The 16,852-nt window shown below is 29.9% G+C and overlaps 2 non-coding genes across 2 annotated transcripts; both read left to right on the top strand.

Annotated features, from left to right (window-relative positions):
• Window positions 1-32: 32 nt before the first annotated feature.
• On the top strand, window positions 33-105 carry TRNAR-UCG (transfer RNA arginine (anticodon UCG)). The gene has a single exon. It is a non-coding gene; the product is annotated as a tRNA-Arg (tRNA).
• Window positions 106-7,575: 7,470 nt separating this feature from the next.
• On the top strand, window positions 7,576-7,648 carry TRNAR-UCG (transfer RNA arginine (anticodon UCG)). Its single transcript has one exon. It is a non-coding gene; the product is annotated as a tRNA-Arg (tRNA).
• The last annotated feature ends 9,204 nt before the right edge of the window (window positions 7,649-16,852 follow it).

Here is a 16,852-nt window from a genome sequence, read left to right as displayed (position 1 = left end):
CCTTCCACAGGTTCGACACCTTCTACATAGTTGACAGCGTGGCCTAATGGATAAGGCGTCTGACTTCGGATCAGAAGATTGAGGGTTCGAGTCCCTTCGTGGTCGAGGTTTTCTTTTCAATCACTATTTAAACTATTCATGAAATAAATGGATGACAATGTTGTAAAGAATGTACATTTCTAAATGTAATTCCTATAGGAAAATAAATACAACATAAACAATGATGTGTATGATATACATATAGTTACAGTTTTTTTAGATTTTAGGTGCATAGTAAAAGTTATCCTTTTGGAAAAGATAAGTATTTACCTGTTAACTTGTTCAATTTTGGTAATCTGTGTTGCAAAAAATTCTTTGACCAAATTGATACAATAAAGGATATTTGCATATCTGCATATAAAAATTATATCTCACATGTTTAAAAGGAATCAATGAAATCAGAACACCCATAGTCCAATGAGAAATTGCTCTAAAGCCTACATCCCTAATCTTTTCATAAAACTTTATAGCATGCATATAGAAAAAATAAGTTATCTCTCAGCTAAGTTAAGGATTTAACAAAATCTAGGCTATGTGAAAGTTATACTTTGTAATGTTCAATCAAAATAAATCATTAAAATATGTTGTTGGATTTCATTTTGTAATTCATATGCAAGTTTTTCCAAAACATACTTCTAGAAAAAACTTCTCACATGTTTAAAGGAATCAATGAAATCAGAACACCCATAGTCCAATGAGAAATTGCTATAAAGCCTACATCCCTAATATTTTCATAAAACTTAAAAATCCTTTTGGAAAATGTAAGAGTTTACCTGTTAACATGTTCGATTTTGGTAATCTGTGTTGCAAAGCAATTCTTTGACCAAATTGATACTATAATGGTTATTTGCATATCTGCATATAAAAAATACATCTCACATGTTTAGAAGGAATCAATGAAATCAGAACACCCATAGTTCAATGAGAAATTGCTCTAATGCCTACATCCCTAATCTTTTCATAAAACTTTATAGCATGCATATAGAAAAGTTAAGTTATTTCTCAGCTAAGTTAAGGATTTAACAAAATCTAGGCTATGTGAAAGTTATACTTTGTAATGTTCACTCAAAATAAATCATTAAAATATGTTGTTGGATTTCATTTTGTAATTCATATGCAAGTTTTTCTAAAACATACCTCTAGAAAAAACTTCTCACATGTTTAAAAGGAATCAATGAAATCAGAACACCCATAGTCCAAAGAGAAATTGCTATAAGGACTACATCCCTAATATTTTCATAAAACTTCAAAATCCTTTTGGAAAATGTAAGTGTTTACCTGTTAACTTGTTCGATTTTGGTAATCTGTGTTGCAAAGCAATTCTTTGACCAAATTGATACCATAATGGTTATTTGCATATTTGCATATAAAAATAACATCTCACATGTTTAGAAGGAATCAATGAAATCAGAACACCCATAGTTCAATGAGAAATTGCTCTAATGCCTACATCCCTAATCTTTTCATAAAACTTTATAGCATGCATATAGAAAAGTTAAGTTATTTCTCAGCTAAGTTAAGGATTTAACAAAATCTAGGCTATGTGAAAGGTATACTTTGTAATGTTCACTCAAAATAAATCATTAAAATATGTTGTTGGATTTCATTTTGTAATTCATATGCAAGTTTTTCCAAAACATTCTTCTAGAAAAAACTTCTAAATTTTGAATGTTATACTTGAGGTTGCTATTACCACACCTTCCACAGGTTCGACATCTTCTACATAGTTGACTGCGTGGCCTAATGGATAAGGCGTCTGACTTCGGATAAGAGGATTGAGGCTTCGATTCCCTTCGTGGTCGAGGTCTTCTTTTTGATCACTATTTGAACTCTTCAGGAAATAAATGGATGACAATGTTGTAAAGAATGTAATTACTATAGGAATATAAATACAACATAAACAATGATGTGTATGATGTACACATAGTTACAGTTTTTTTAGGTTTTAGGTGGATAGTAAAAGTAATCCTTTTGGAAAAGGTAAATGTTTACCTGTTAACTTGTTCAATTTTGGTAATCTGTGTTGCAAAAAATTCTTTGACCAAATTGATACAATAAAGGATATTTGCATATCTGCATATAAAAATTACATCTCACATGTTTAAAAGGAATCAATGAAATCTGAACACCCATAGTCCAATGAGAAATTGCTATAAAGCCTACATCCCTAATATTTTCATAAAACTTAAAAATCCTTTTGGAAAATGTAAGTGTTTACCTGTTAACTTGTTTGATTTTGGTAATCTGTGTTGCAAAGCAATTCTTTGACCAAATTGATTCTATAATGGTTATTTGCATATCTGCATATAAAAATTACATCTCACATGTTTAGAAGGAATCAATGAAATCAGAACACCCATAGTTCAATGAGAAATTGCTCTAATGCCTACATCCCTAATCTTTTTGTAAAACTTTATAGCATGCCTATAGAAAAGTTATGTTATTTCTCTGCTAAGTTAAGGATTTAACAAAATCTAGGCTATGTGAAAGGTATACTTTGTAATGTTCACTCAAAATATATCATTAAAATATATTGTTGGATTTCATTTTGTAATTCATATGCAAGTTTTTCCAAAACTTACCTCTAGAAAAAACTTCTAAATTTTGAATGTTATACTTGAGGTTTCTATTACCACACCTTCCACAGGTTCGAGAACTTCTACATAGATGACCACGTGGTCTAATGGATAAGGCGTCTGACTTCAGATCAGAAGATTAAGGGTTCGAGTCCCTTCGTGGTCGAAGTTATCTTTTTGTCACTATTTGAAATCTTCAAACTCTGCATGAATTCAATGGATGACAAAGTTGTAAAGAATGTACATTTCTAAATGTAATTCCTATAGGAAAATAAATACAACATAAACAATGATGTGTATGACGTACACATAGTTACAGTTTTTTTAGGTTTTTGGTGTATAGTAAAAGGTATCCTTTTGGAAAAGGTAAGTATTTACCTGTTAACTTGTTCAATTTTGGTAATCTGTGTTAAAAACAATTCTTTGACCAAATTGATACTATAATGGTTATTTGCATATTTGCATATAAAAATTACATCTCACATGTTTAGAAGGAATCAATGAAATCAGAACACCCATAGTTCAATGAGAAATTGCTCTAAAGCCTACATCCCTAATCTTTTCATAAAACTTTATAGCATGCATATAGAAAAGTTAAGTTATTTCTCAGCTAAGTTAAGGATTTAACAAAATCTAGGCTATGTGAAAGGTATACTTTGTAATGTTCACTCAAAATAAATCATTAAAATATGTTGTTGGATTTCATTTTGTAATTCATATGCAAGTTTTTCTAAAACATACCTCTAGAAAAAACTTCTCACATGTTTAAAAGGAATCAATGAAATCAGAACACCCATAGTCCAATGAGAAATTGCTATAAGGACTACATCCCTAATATTTTCATAAAACTTCAAAATCCTTTTGGAAAATGTAAGTGTTTACCTGTTAACTTGTTCGATTTTGGTAATCTGTGTTGCAAAGCAATTCTTTGACCAAATTGATACCATAATGGTTATTTGCATATTTGCATATAAAAATAACATCTCACATGTTTAGAAGGAATCAATGAAATCAGAACACCCATAGTTCAATGAGAAATTGCTCTAATGCCTACATCCCTAATCTTTTCATAAAACTTTATAGCATGCATATAGAAAAGTTAAGTTATTTCTCTGCTAAGTTAAGGATTTAACAAAATCTAGGCTATGTGAAAGGTATACTTTGTAATGTTCACTCAAAATAAATCATTAAAATATGTTGTTGGATTTCATTTTGTAATTCATATGCAAGTTTTTCCAAAACATTCTTCTAGAAAAAACTTCTAAATTTTGAATGTTATACTTGAGGTTGCTATTACCACACCTTCCACAGGTTCGACATCTTCTACATAGTTGACTGCGTGGCCTAATGGATAAGGCGTCTGACTTCGGATAAGAGGATTGAGGCTTCGATTCCCTTCGTGGTCGAGGTCTTCTTTTTGATCACTATTTGAACTCTTCATGAAATAAATGGATGACAATGTTGTAAAGAATGTAATTACTATAGGAATATAAATACAACATAAACAATGATGTGTATGATGTACACATAGTTACAGTTTTTTTAGGTTTTAGGTGGATAGTAAAAGTAATCCTTTTGGAAAAGGTAAATGTTTACCTGTTAACTTGTTCAATTTTGGTAATCTGTGTTGCAAAAAATTCTTTGACCAAATTGATACAATAAAGGATATTTGCATATCTGCATATAAAAATTACATCTCACATGTTTAAAAGGAATCAATGAAATCTGAACACCCATAGTCCAATGAGAAATTGCTATAAAGCCTACATCCCTAATATTTTCATAAAACTTAAAAATCCTTTTGGAAAATGTAAGTGTTTACCTGTTAACTTGTTTGATTTTGGTAATCTGTGTTGCAAAGCAATTCTTTGACCAAATTGATTCTATAATGGTTATTTGCATATCTGCATATAAAAATTACATCTCACATGTTTAGAAGGAATCAATGAAATCAGAACACCCATAGTTCAATGAGAAATTGCTCTAATGCCTACATCCCTAATCTTTTTGTAAAACTTTATAGCATGCCTATAGAAAAGTTATGTTATTTCTCTGCTAAGTTAAGGATTTAACAAAATCTAGGCTATGTGAAAGGTATACTTTGTAATGTTCACTCAAAATATATCATTAAAATATATTGTTGGATTTCATTTTGTAATTCATATGCAAGTTTTTCCAAAACTTACCTCTAGAAAAAACTTCTAAATTTTGAATGTTATACTTGAGGTTTCTATTACCACACCTTCCACAGGTTCGAGAACTTCTACATAGATGACCACGTGGTCTAATGGATAAGGCGTCTGACTTCAGATCAGAAGATTAAGGGTTCGAGTCCCTTCGTGGTCGAAGTTATCTTTTTGTCACTATTTGAAATCTTCAAACTCTGCATGAATTCAATGGATGACAAAGTTGTAAAGAATGTACATTTCTAAATGTAATTCCTATAGGAAAATAAATACAACATAAACAATGATGTGTATGACGTACACATAGTTACAGTTTTTTTTAGGTTTTTGGTGTATAGTAAAAGGTATCCTTTTGGAAAAGGTAAGTATTTACCTGTTAACTTGTTCAATTTTGGTAATCTGTGTTAAAAACAATTCTTTGACCAAATTGATACTATAATGGTTATTTGCATATTTGCATATAAAAATTACATCTCACATGTTTAGAAGGAATCAATGAAATCAGAACACCCATAGTTCAATGAGAAATTGCTCTAAAGCCTACATCCCTAATCTTTTCATAAAACTTTATAGCATGCATATAGAAAAGTTAAGTTATTTCTCAGCTAAGTTAAGGATTTAACAAAATCTAGGCTATGTGAAAGGTATACTTTGTAATGTTCACTCAAAATAAATCATTAAAATATGTTGTTGGATTTCATTTTGTAATTCATATGCAAGTTTTTCTAAAACATACCTCTAGAAAAAACTTCTCACATGTTTAAAAGGAATCAATGAAATCAGAAAACCCATAGTCCAATGAGAAATTGCTATAAGGACTACATCCCTAATATTTTCATAAAACTTCAAAATCCTTTTGGAAAATGTAAGTGTTTACCTGTTAACTTGTTCGATTTTGGTAATCTGTGTTGCAAAGCAATTCTTTGACCAAATTGATAACATAATGGTTATTTGCATATTTGCATATAAAAATAACATCTCACATGTTTAGAAGGAATCAATGAAATCAGAACACCCATAGTTCAATGAGAAATTGCTCTAATGCCTACATCCCTAATCTTTTCATAAAACTTTATAGCATGCATATAGAAAAGTTAAGTTATTTCTCAGCTAAGTTAAGGATTTAACAAAATCTAGGCTATGTGAAAGGTATACTTTGTAATGTTCACTCAAAATAAATCATTAAAATATGTTGTTGGATTTCATTTTGTAATTCATATTCAAGTTTTTCCAAAACATTCTTCTAGAAAAAACTTCTAAATTTTGAATGTTATACTTGAGGTTGCTATTACCACACCTTCCACAGGTTCGACATCTTCTACATAGTTGACTGCGTGGCCTAATGGATAAGGCGTCTGACTTCGGATCAGAGGATTGAGGCTTCGATTCCCTTCGTGGTTGAGGTCTTCTTTTTGATCACTATTTGAACTCTTCATGAAATAAATGGATGACAATGTTGTAAAGAATGTAATTACTATAGGAATATAAATACAACATAAACAATGATGTGTATGATGTACACATAGTTACAGTTTTTTTAGGTTTTAGGTGGATAGTAAAAGTAATCCTTTTGGAAAAGGTAAATGTTTACCTGTTAACTTGTTCAATTTTGGTAATCTGTGTTGCAAAAAATTCTTTGACCAAATTGATACAATAAAGGATATTTGCATATCTGCATATAAAAATTACATCTCACATGTTTAAAAGGAATCAATGAAATCTGAACACCCATAGTCCAATTAGAAATTGCTATAAAGCCTACATCCCTAATATTTTCATAAAACTTAAAAATCCTTTTGGAAAATGTAAGTGTTTACCTGTTAACTTGTTTGATTTTGGTAATCTGTGTTGCAAAGCAATTCTTTGACCAAATTGATACTATAATGGTTATTTGCATATCTGCATATAAAAATTACATCTCACATGTTTAGAAGGAATCAATGAAATCAGAACACCCATAGTTCAATGAGAAATTGCTCTAATGCCTACATCCCTAATCTTTTTGTAAAACTTTATAGCATGCCTATAGAAAAGTTATGTTATTTCTCTGCTAAGTTAAGGATTTAACAAAATCTAGGCTATGTGAAAGGTATACTTTGTAATGTTCACTCAAAATAAATCATTAAAATATGTTGTTGGATTTCATTTTGTAATTCATATGCAAGTTTTTCTAAAACATACCTCTAGAAAAAACTTCTCACATGTTTAAAAGGAATCAATGAAATCAGAAAACCCATAGTCCAATGAGAAATTGCTATAAGGACTACATCCCTAATATTTTCATAAAACTTCAAAATCCTTTTGGAAAATGTAAGTGTTTACCTGTTAACTTGTTCGATTTTGGTAATCTGTGTTGCAAAGCAATTCTTTGACCAAATTGATAACATAATGGTTATTTGCATATTTGCATATAAAAATAACATCTCACATGTTTAGAAGGAATCAATGAAATCAGAACACCCATAGTTCAATGAGAAATTGCTCTAATGCCTACATCCCTAATCTTTTCATAAAACTTTATAGCATGCATATAGAAAAGTTAAGTTATTTCTCAGCTAAGTTAAGGATTTAACAAAATCTAGGCTATGTGAAAGGTATACTTTGTAATGTTCACTCAAAATAAATCATTAAAATATGTTGTTGGAAGATCATTTTGTAATTCATATGCAAGTTTTTCCAAAACATTCTTCTAGAAAAATCTTCTAAATTTTGAATGTTATACTTGAGGTTGCTATTACCACACCTTCCACAGGTTCGACACCTTCTACATAGTTGACAGCGTGGCCTAATGGATAAGGCGTCTGACTTCGGATCAGAAGATTGAGGGTTCGAGTCCCTTCGTGGTCGAGGTTTTCTTTTCAATCACTATTTAAACTATTCATGAAATAAATGGATGACAATGTTGTAAAGAATGTACATTTCTAAATGTAATTCCTATAGGAAAATAAATACAACATAAACAATGATGTGTATGATATACATATAGTTACAGTTTTTTTAGATTTTAGGTGCATAGTAAAAGTTATCCTTTTGGAAAAGATAAGTATTTACCTGTTAACTTGTTCAATTTTGGTAATCTGTGTTGCAAAAAATTCTTTGACCAAATTGATACAATAAAGGATATTTGCATATCTGCATATAAAAATTATATCTCACATGTTTAAAAGGAATCAATGAAATCAGAACACCCATAGTCCAATGAGAAATTGCTCTAAAGCCTACATCCCTAATCTTTTCATAAAACTTTATAGCATGCATATAGAAAAAATAAGTTATCTCTCAGCTAAGTTAAGGATTTAACAAAATCTAGGCTATGTGAAAGTTATACTTTGTAATGTTCACTCAAAATAAATCATTAAAATATGTTGTTGGATTTCATTTTGTAATTCATATGCAAGTTTTTCCAAAACATACTTCTAGAAAAAACTTCTCACATGTTTAAAGGAATCAATGAAATCAGAACACCCATAGTCCAATGAGAAATTGCTATAAAGCCTACATCCCTAATATTTTCATAAAACTTAAAAATCCTTTTGGAAAATGTAAGAGTTTACCTGTTAACATGTTCGATTTTGGTAATCTGTGTTGCAAAGCAATTCTTTGACCAAAATGATACTATAATGGTTATTTGCATATCTGCATATAAAAAATACATCTCACATGTTTAGAAGGAATCAATGAAATCAGAACACCCATAGTTCAATGAGAAATTGCTCTAATGCCTACATCCCTAATCTTTTCATAAAACTTTATAGCATGCATATAGAAAAGTTAAGTTATTTCTCAGCTAAGTTAAGGATTTAACAAAATCTAGGCTATGTGAAAGTTATACTTTGTAATGTTCACTCAAAATAAATCATTAAAATATGTTGTTGGATTTCATTTTGTAATTCATATGCAAGTTTTTCTAAAACATACCTCTAGAAAAAACTTCTCACATGTTTAAAAGGAATCAATGAAATCAGAACACCCATAGTCCAATGAGAAATTGCTATAAGGACTACATCCCTAATATTTTCATAAAACTTCAAAATCCTTTTGGAAAATGTAAGTGTTTACCTGTTAACTTGTTCGATTTTGGTAATCTGTGTTGCAAAGCAATTCTTTGACCAAATTGATAACATAATGGTTATTTGCATATTTGCATATAAAAATAACATCTCACATGTTTAGAAGGAATCAATGAAATCAGAACACCCATAGTTCAATGAGAAATTGCTCTAATGCCTACATCCCTAATCTTTTCATAAAACTTTATAGCATGCATATAGAAAAGTTAAGTTATTTCTCAGCTAAGTTAAGGATTTAACAAAATCTAGGCTATGTGAAAGGTATACTTTGTAATGTTCACTCAAAATAAATCATTAAAATATGTTGTTGGATTTCATTTTGTAATTCATATGCAAGTTTTTCCAAAACATTCTTCTAGAAAAAACTTCTAAATTTTGAATGTTATACTTGAGGTTGCTATTACCACACCTTCCACAGGTTCGACATCTTCTACATAGTTGACTGCGTGGCCTAATGGATAAGGCGTCTGACTTCGGATAAGAGGATTGAGGCTTCGATTCCCTTCGTGGTCGAGGTATTCTTTTTGATCACTATTTGAACTCTTCATGAAATAAATGGATGACAATGTTGTAAAGAATGTAATTACTATAGGAATATAAATACAACATAAACAATGATGTGTATGATGTACACATAGTTACAGTTTTTTTAGGTTTTAGGTGGATAGTAAAAGTAATCCTTTTGGAAAAGGTAAATGTTTACCTGTTAACTTGTTCAATTTTGGTAATCTGTGTTGCAAAAAATTCTTTGACCAAATTGATACAATAAAGGATATTTGCATATCTGCATATAAAAATTACATCTCACATGTTTAAAAGGAATCAATGAAATCTGAACACCCATAGTCCAATGAGAAATTGCTATAAAGCCTACATCCCTAATATTTTCATAAAACTTAAAAATCCTTTTGGAAAATGTAAGTGTTTACCTGTTAACTTGTTTGATTTTGGTAATCTGTGTTGCAAAGCAATTCTTTGACCAAATTGATTCTATAATGGTTATTTGCATATCTGCATATAAAAATTACATCTCACATGTTTAGAAGGAATCAATGAAATCAGAACACCCATAGTTCAATGAGAAATTGCTCTAATGCCTACATCCCTAATCTTTTTGTAAAACTTTATAGCATGCCTATAGAAAAGTTATGTTATTTCTCTGCTAAGTTAAGGATTTAACAAAATCTAGGCTATGTGAAAGGTATACTTTGTAATGTTCACTCAAAATATATCATTAAAATATATTGTTGGATTTCATTTTGTAATTCATATGCAAGTTTTTCCAAAACTTACCTCTAGAAAAAACTTCTAAATTTTGAATGTTATACTTGAGGTTTCTATTACCACACCTTCCACAGGTTCGAGAACTTCTACATAGATGACCACGTGGTCTAATGGATAAGGCGTCTGACTTCAGATCAGAAGATTAAGGGTTCGAGTCCCTTCGTGGTCGAAGTTATCTTTTTGTCACTATTTGAAATCTTCAAACTCTGCATGAATTCAATGGATGACAAAGTTGTAAAGAATGTACATTTCTAAATGTAATTCCTATAGGAAAATAAATACAACATAAACAATGATGTGTATGACGTACACATAGTTACAGTTTTTTTAGGTTTTTGGTGTATAGTAAAAGGTATCCTTTTGGAAAAGGTAAGTATTTACCTGTTAACTTGTTCAATTTTGGTAATCTGTGTTAAAAACAATTCTTTGACCAAATTGATACTATAATGGTTATTTGCATATTTGCATATAAAAATTACATCTCACATGTTTAGAAGGAATCAATGAAATCAGAACACCCATAGTTCAATGAGAAATTGCTCTAAAGCCTACATCCCTAATCTTTTCATAAAACTTTATAGCATGCATATAGAAAAGTTAAGTTATTTCTCAGCTAAGTTAAGGATTTAACAAAATCTAGGCTATGTGAAAGGTATACTTTGTAATGTTCACTCAAAATAAATCATTAAAATATGTTGTTGGATTTCATTTTGTAATTCATATGCAAGTTTTTCTAAAACATACCTCTAGAAAAAACTTCTCACATGTTTAAAAGGAATCAATGAAATCAGAACACCCATAGTCCAATGAGAAATTGCTATAAGGACTACATCCCTAATATTTTCATAAAACTTCAAAATCCTTTTGGAAAATGTAAGTGTTTACCTGTTAACTTGTTCGATTTTGGTAATCTGTGTTGCAAAGCAATTCTTTGACCAAATTGATACCATAATGGTTATTTGCATATTTGCATATAAAAATAACATCTCACATGTTTAGAAGGAATCAATGAAATCAGAACACCCATAGTTCAATGAGAAATTGCTCTAATGCCTACATCCCTAATCTTTTCATAAAACTTTATAGCATGCATATAGAAAAGTTAAGTTATTTCTCAGCTAAGTTAAGGATTTAACAAAATCTAGGCTATGTGAAAGGTATACTTTGTAATGTTCACTCAAAATAAATCATTAAAATATGTTGTTGGATTTCATTTTGTAATTCATATGCAAGTTTTTCCAAAACATTCTTCTAGAAAAAACTTCTAAATTTTGAATGTTATACTTGAGGTTGCTATTACCACACCTTCCACAGGTTCGACATCTTCTACATAGTTGACTGCGTGGCCTAATGGATAAGGCGTCTGACTTCGGATAAGAGGATTGAGGCTTCGATTCCCTTCGTGGTCGAGGTCTTCTTTTTGATCACTATTTGAACTCTTCATGAAATAAATGGATGACAATGTTGTAAAGAATGTAATTACTATAGGAATATAAATACAACATAAACAATGATGTGTATGATGTACACATAGTTACAGTTTTTTTAGGTTTTAGGTGGATAGTAAAAGTAATCCTTTTGGAAAAGGTAAATGTTTACCTGTTAACTTGTTCAATTTTGGTAATCTGTGTTGCAAAAAATTCTTTGACCAAATTGATACAATAAAGGATATTTGCATATCTGCATATAAAAATTACATCTCACATGTTTAAAAGGAATCAATGAAATCTGAACACCCATAGTCCAATGAGAAATTGCTATAAAGCCTACATCCCTAATATTTTCATAAAACTTAAAAATCCTTTTGGAAAATGTAAGTGTTTACCTGTTAACTTGTTTGATTTTGGTAATCTGTGTTGCAAAGCAATTCTTTGACCAAATTGATTCTATAATGGTTATTTGCATATCTGCATATAAAAATTACATCTCACATGTTTAGAAGGAATCAATGAAATCAGAACACCCATAGTTCAATGAGAAATTGCTCTAATGCCTACATCCCTAATCTTTTTGTAAAACTTTATAGCATGCCTATAGAAAAGTTATGTTATTTCTCTGCTAAGTTAAGGATTTAACAAAATCTAGGCTATGTGAAAGGTATACTTTGTAATGTTCACTCAAAATATATCATTAAAATATATTGTTGGATTTCATTTTGTAATTCATATGCAAGTTTTTCCAAAACTTACCTCTAGAAAAAACTTCTAAATTTTGAATGTTATACTTGAGGTTTCTATTACCACACCTTCCACAGGTTCGAGAACTTCTACATAGATGACCACGTGGTCTAATGGATAAGGCGTCTGACTTCAGATCAGAAGATTAAGGGTTCGAGTCCCTTCGTGGTCGAAGTTATCTTTTTGTCACTATTTGAAATCTTCAAACTCTGCATGAATTCAATGGATGACAAAGTTGTAAAGAATGTACATTTCTAAATGTAATTCCTATAGGAAAATAAATACAACATAAACAATGATGTGTATGACGTACACATAGTTACAGTTTTTTTAGGTTTTTGGTGTATAGTAAAAGGTATCCTTTTGGAAAAGGTAAGTATTTACCTGTTAACTTGTTCAATTTTGGTAATCTGTGTTAAAAACAATTCTTTGACCAAATTGATACTATAATGGTTATTTGCATATTTGCATATAAAAATTACATCTCACATGTTTAGAAGGAATCAATGAAATCAGAACACCCATAGTTCAATGAGAAATTGCTCTAAAGCCTACATCCCTAATCTTTTCATAAAACTTTATAGCATGCATATAGAAAAGTTAAGTTATTTCTCAGCTAAGTTAAGGATTTAACAAAATCTAGGCTATGTGAAAGGTATACTTTGTAATGTTCACTCAAAATAAATCATTAAAATATGTTGTTGGATTTCATTTTGTAATTCATATGCAAGTTTTTCTAAAACATACCTCTAGAAAAAACTTCTCACATGTTTAAAAGGAATCAATGAAATCAGAAAACCCATAGTCCAATGAGAAATTGCTATAAGGACTACATCCCTAATATTTTCATAAAACTTCAAAATCCTTTTGGAAAATGTAAGTGTTTACCTGTTAACTTGTTCGATTTTGGTAATCTGTGTTGCAAAGCAATTCTTTGACCAAATTGATAACATAATGGTTATTTGCATATTTGCATATAAAAATAACATCTCACATGTTTAGAAGGAATCAATGAAATCAGAACACCCATAGTTCAATGAGAAATTGCTCTAATGCCTACATCCCTAATCTTTTCATAAAACTTTATAGCATGCATATAGAAAAGTTAAGTTATTTCTCAGCTAAGTTAAGGATTTAACAAAATCTAGGCTATGTGAAAGGTATACTTTGTAATGTTCACTCAAAATAAATCATTAAAATATGTTGTTGGATTTCATTTTGTAATTCATATTCAAGTTTTTCCAAAACATTCTTCTAGAAAAAACTTCTAAATTTTGAATGTTATACTTGAGGTTGCTATTACCACACCTTCCACAGGTTCGACATCTTCTACATAGTTGACTGCGTGGCCTAATGGATAAGGCGTCTGACTTCGGATCAGAGGATTGAGGCTTCGATTCCCTTCGTGGTTGAGGTCTTCTTTTTGATCACTATTTGAACTCTTCATGAAATAAATGGATGACAATGTTGTAAAGAATGTAATTACTATAGGAATATAAATACAACATAAACAATGATGTGTATGATGTACACATAGTTACAGTTTTTTTAGGTTTTAGGTGGATAGTAAAAGTAATCCTTTTGGAAAAGGTAAATGTTTACCTGTTAACTTGTTCAATTTTGGTAATCTGTGTTGCAAAAAATTCTTTGACCAAATTGATACAATAAAGGATATTTGCATATCTGCATATAAAAATTACATCTCACATGTTTAAAAGGAATCAATGAAATCTGAACACCCATAGTCCAATTAGAAATTGCTATAAAGCCTACATCCCTAATATTTTCATAAAACTTAAAAATCCTTTTGGAAAATGTAAGTGTTTACCTGTTAACTTGTTTGATTTTGGTAATCTGTGTTGCAAAGCAATTCTTTGACCAAATTGATACTATAATGGTTATTTGCATATCTGCATATAAAAATTACATCTCACATGTTTAGAAGGAATCAATGAAATCAGAACACCCATAGTTCAATGAGAAATTGCTCTAATGCCTACATCCCTAATCTTTTTGTAAAACTTTATAGCATGCCTATAGAAAAGTTATGTTATTTCTCTGCTAAGTTAAGGATTTAACAAAATCTAGGCTATGTGAAAGGTATACTTTGTAATGTTCACTCAAAATATATCATTAAAATATATTGTTGGATTTCATTTTGTAATTCATATGCAAGTTTTTCTAAAACATACCTCTAGAAAAAACTTCTCACATGTTTAAAAGGAATCAATGAAATCAGAAAACCCATAGTCCAATGAGAAATTGCTATAAGGACTACATCCCTAATATTTTCATAAAACTTCAAAATCCTTTTGGAAAATGTAAGTGTTTACCTGTTAACTTGTTTGATTTTGGTAATCTGTGTTGCAAAGCAATTCTTTGACCAAATTGATACCATAATGGTTATTTGCATATTTGCATATAAAAATAACATCTCACATGTTTAGAAGGAATCAATGAAATCAGAACACCCATAGTTCAATGAGAAATTGCTCTAATGCCTACATCCCTAATCTTTTCATCAAACTTTATAGCATGCATATAGAAAAGTTAAGTTATTTCTCAGCTAAGTTAAGGATTTAACAAAATCTAGGCTATGTGAAAGGTATACTTTGTAATGTTCACTCAAAATAAATCATTAAAATATGTTGTTGGATTTCATTTTGTAATTCATATGCAAGTTTTTCCAAAACATTCCTCTAGAAAAAACTTCTAAATTTTGAATGTTATACTTGAGGTTGCTATTACCACACCTTCCACAGGTTCGACATCTTCTACATAGTTGACTGCGTGGCCTAATGGATAAGGCGTCTGACTTCGGATCAGAGGATTGAGGCTTCGATTCCCTTCGTGGTTGAGGTTTTCTTTTCGATCACTATTTAAACTATTCATGAAATAAATGGATGACAATGTTGTAAAGAATGTACATTTCTAAATGTAATTCCTATAGGAAAATAAATACAACATAAACAATGATGTGTATGATGTACATATAGTTACAGTTTTTTTAGCTTTTAGGTGGATAGTAAAAGTTATCCTTTTGGAAAAGATAAGTATTTACCTGTTAACTTGTTCAATTTTGGTAATCTGTGTTGCAAAAAATTCTTTGACCAAATTGATACAATAAAGGATATTTGCATATCTGCATATAAAAATTATATCTCACATGTTTAAAAGGAATCAATGAAATTAGAACACCCATAGTCCAATGAGAAATTGCTCTAAAGCCTACATCCCTAATCTTTTCATAAAACTTTATAGCATGCATATTGAAAAAATAAGTTATCTCTCAGCTAAGTTAAGGATTTAACAAAATCTAGGCTATGTGAAAGTTATACTTTGTAATGTTCACTCAAAATAAATCATTAAAATATGTTGTTGGATTTCATTTTGTAATTCATATGCAAGTTTTTCCAAAACATACTTCTAGAAAAAACTTCTCACATGTTTAAAGGAATCAATGAAATCAGAACACCCATAGTCCAATGAGAAATTGCTATAAAGCCTACATCCCTAATATTTTCATAAAACTTAAAAATCCTTTTGGAAAATGTAAGAGTTTACCTGTTAACATGTTCGATTTTGGTAATCTGTGTTGCAAAGCAATTCTTTGACCAAATTGATACTATAATGGTTATTTGCATATCTGCATATAAAAAATACATCTCACATGTTTAGAAGGAATCAATGAAATCAGAACACCCATAGTTCAATGAGAAATTGCTCTAATGCCTACATCCCTAATCTTTTCATAAAACTTTATAGCATGCATATAGAAAAGTTAAGTTATTTCTCAGCTAAGTTAAGGATTTAACAAAATCTAGGCTATGTGAAAGTTATACTTTGTAATGTTCACTCAAAATAAATCATTAAAATATGTTGTTGGATTTCATTTTGTAATTCATATGCAAGTTTTTCTAAAACATACCTCTAGAAAAAACTTCTCACATGTTTAAAAGGAATCAATGAAATCAGAACACCCATAGTCCAATGAGAAATTGCTATAAGGACTACATCCCTAATATTTTCATAAAACTTCAAAATCCTTTTGGAAAATGTAAGTGTTTACCTGTTAACTTGTTCGATTTTGGTAATCTGTGTTGCAAAGCAATTCTTTGACCAAATTGATACCATAATGGTTATTTGCATATTTGCATATAAAAATAACATCTCACATGTTTAGAAGGAATCAATGAAATCAGAACACCCATAGTTCAATGAGAAATTGCTCTAATGCCTACATCCCTAATCTTTTCATAAAACTTTATAGCATGCATATAGAAAAGTTAAGTTATTTCTCAGCTAAGTTAAGGATTTAACAAAATCTAGGCTATGTGAAAGGTATACATTGTAATGTTCACTCAAAATAAATCATTAAAATATGTTGTTGGATTTCATTTTGTAATTCATATGCAAGTTTTTCCAAAACATTCTTCTAGAAAAAACTTCTAAATTTTGAATGTTATACTTGAGGTTGCTATTACCACACCTTCCAAAGGTTCGACATCTTCTACATAGTT

Source organism: Taudactylus pleione, unplaced genomic scaffold, assembly GCF_031769625.1.
Source record: "Taudactylus pleione unplaced genomic scaffold, aTauple2 ptg000914l, whole genome shotgun sequence".
In the NCBI taxonomy this organism is placed as follows: domain Eukaryota; kingdom Metazoa; phylum Chordata; class Amphibia; order Anura; family Myobatrachidae; genus Taudactylus; species Taudactylus pleione.
Note: the sequence above shows the minus strand (reverse complement) of the source record. Positions and strands in the feature narration are given on the sequence as shown.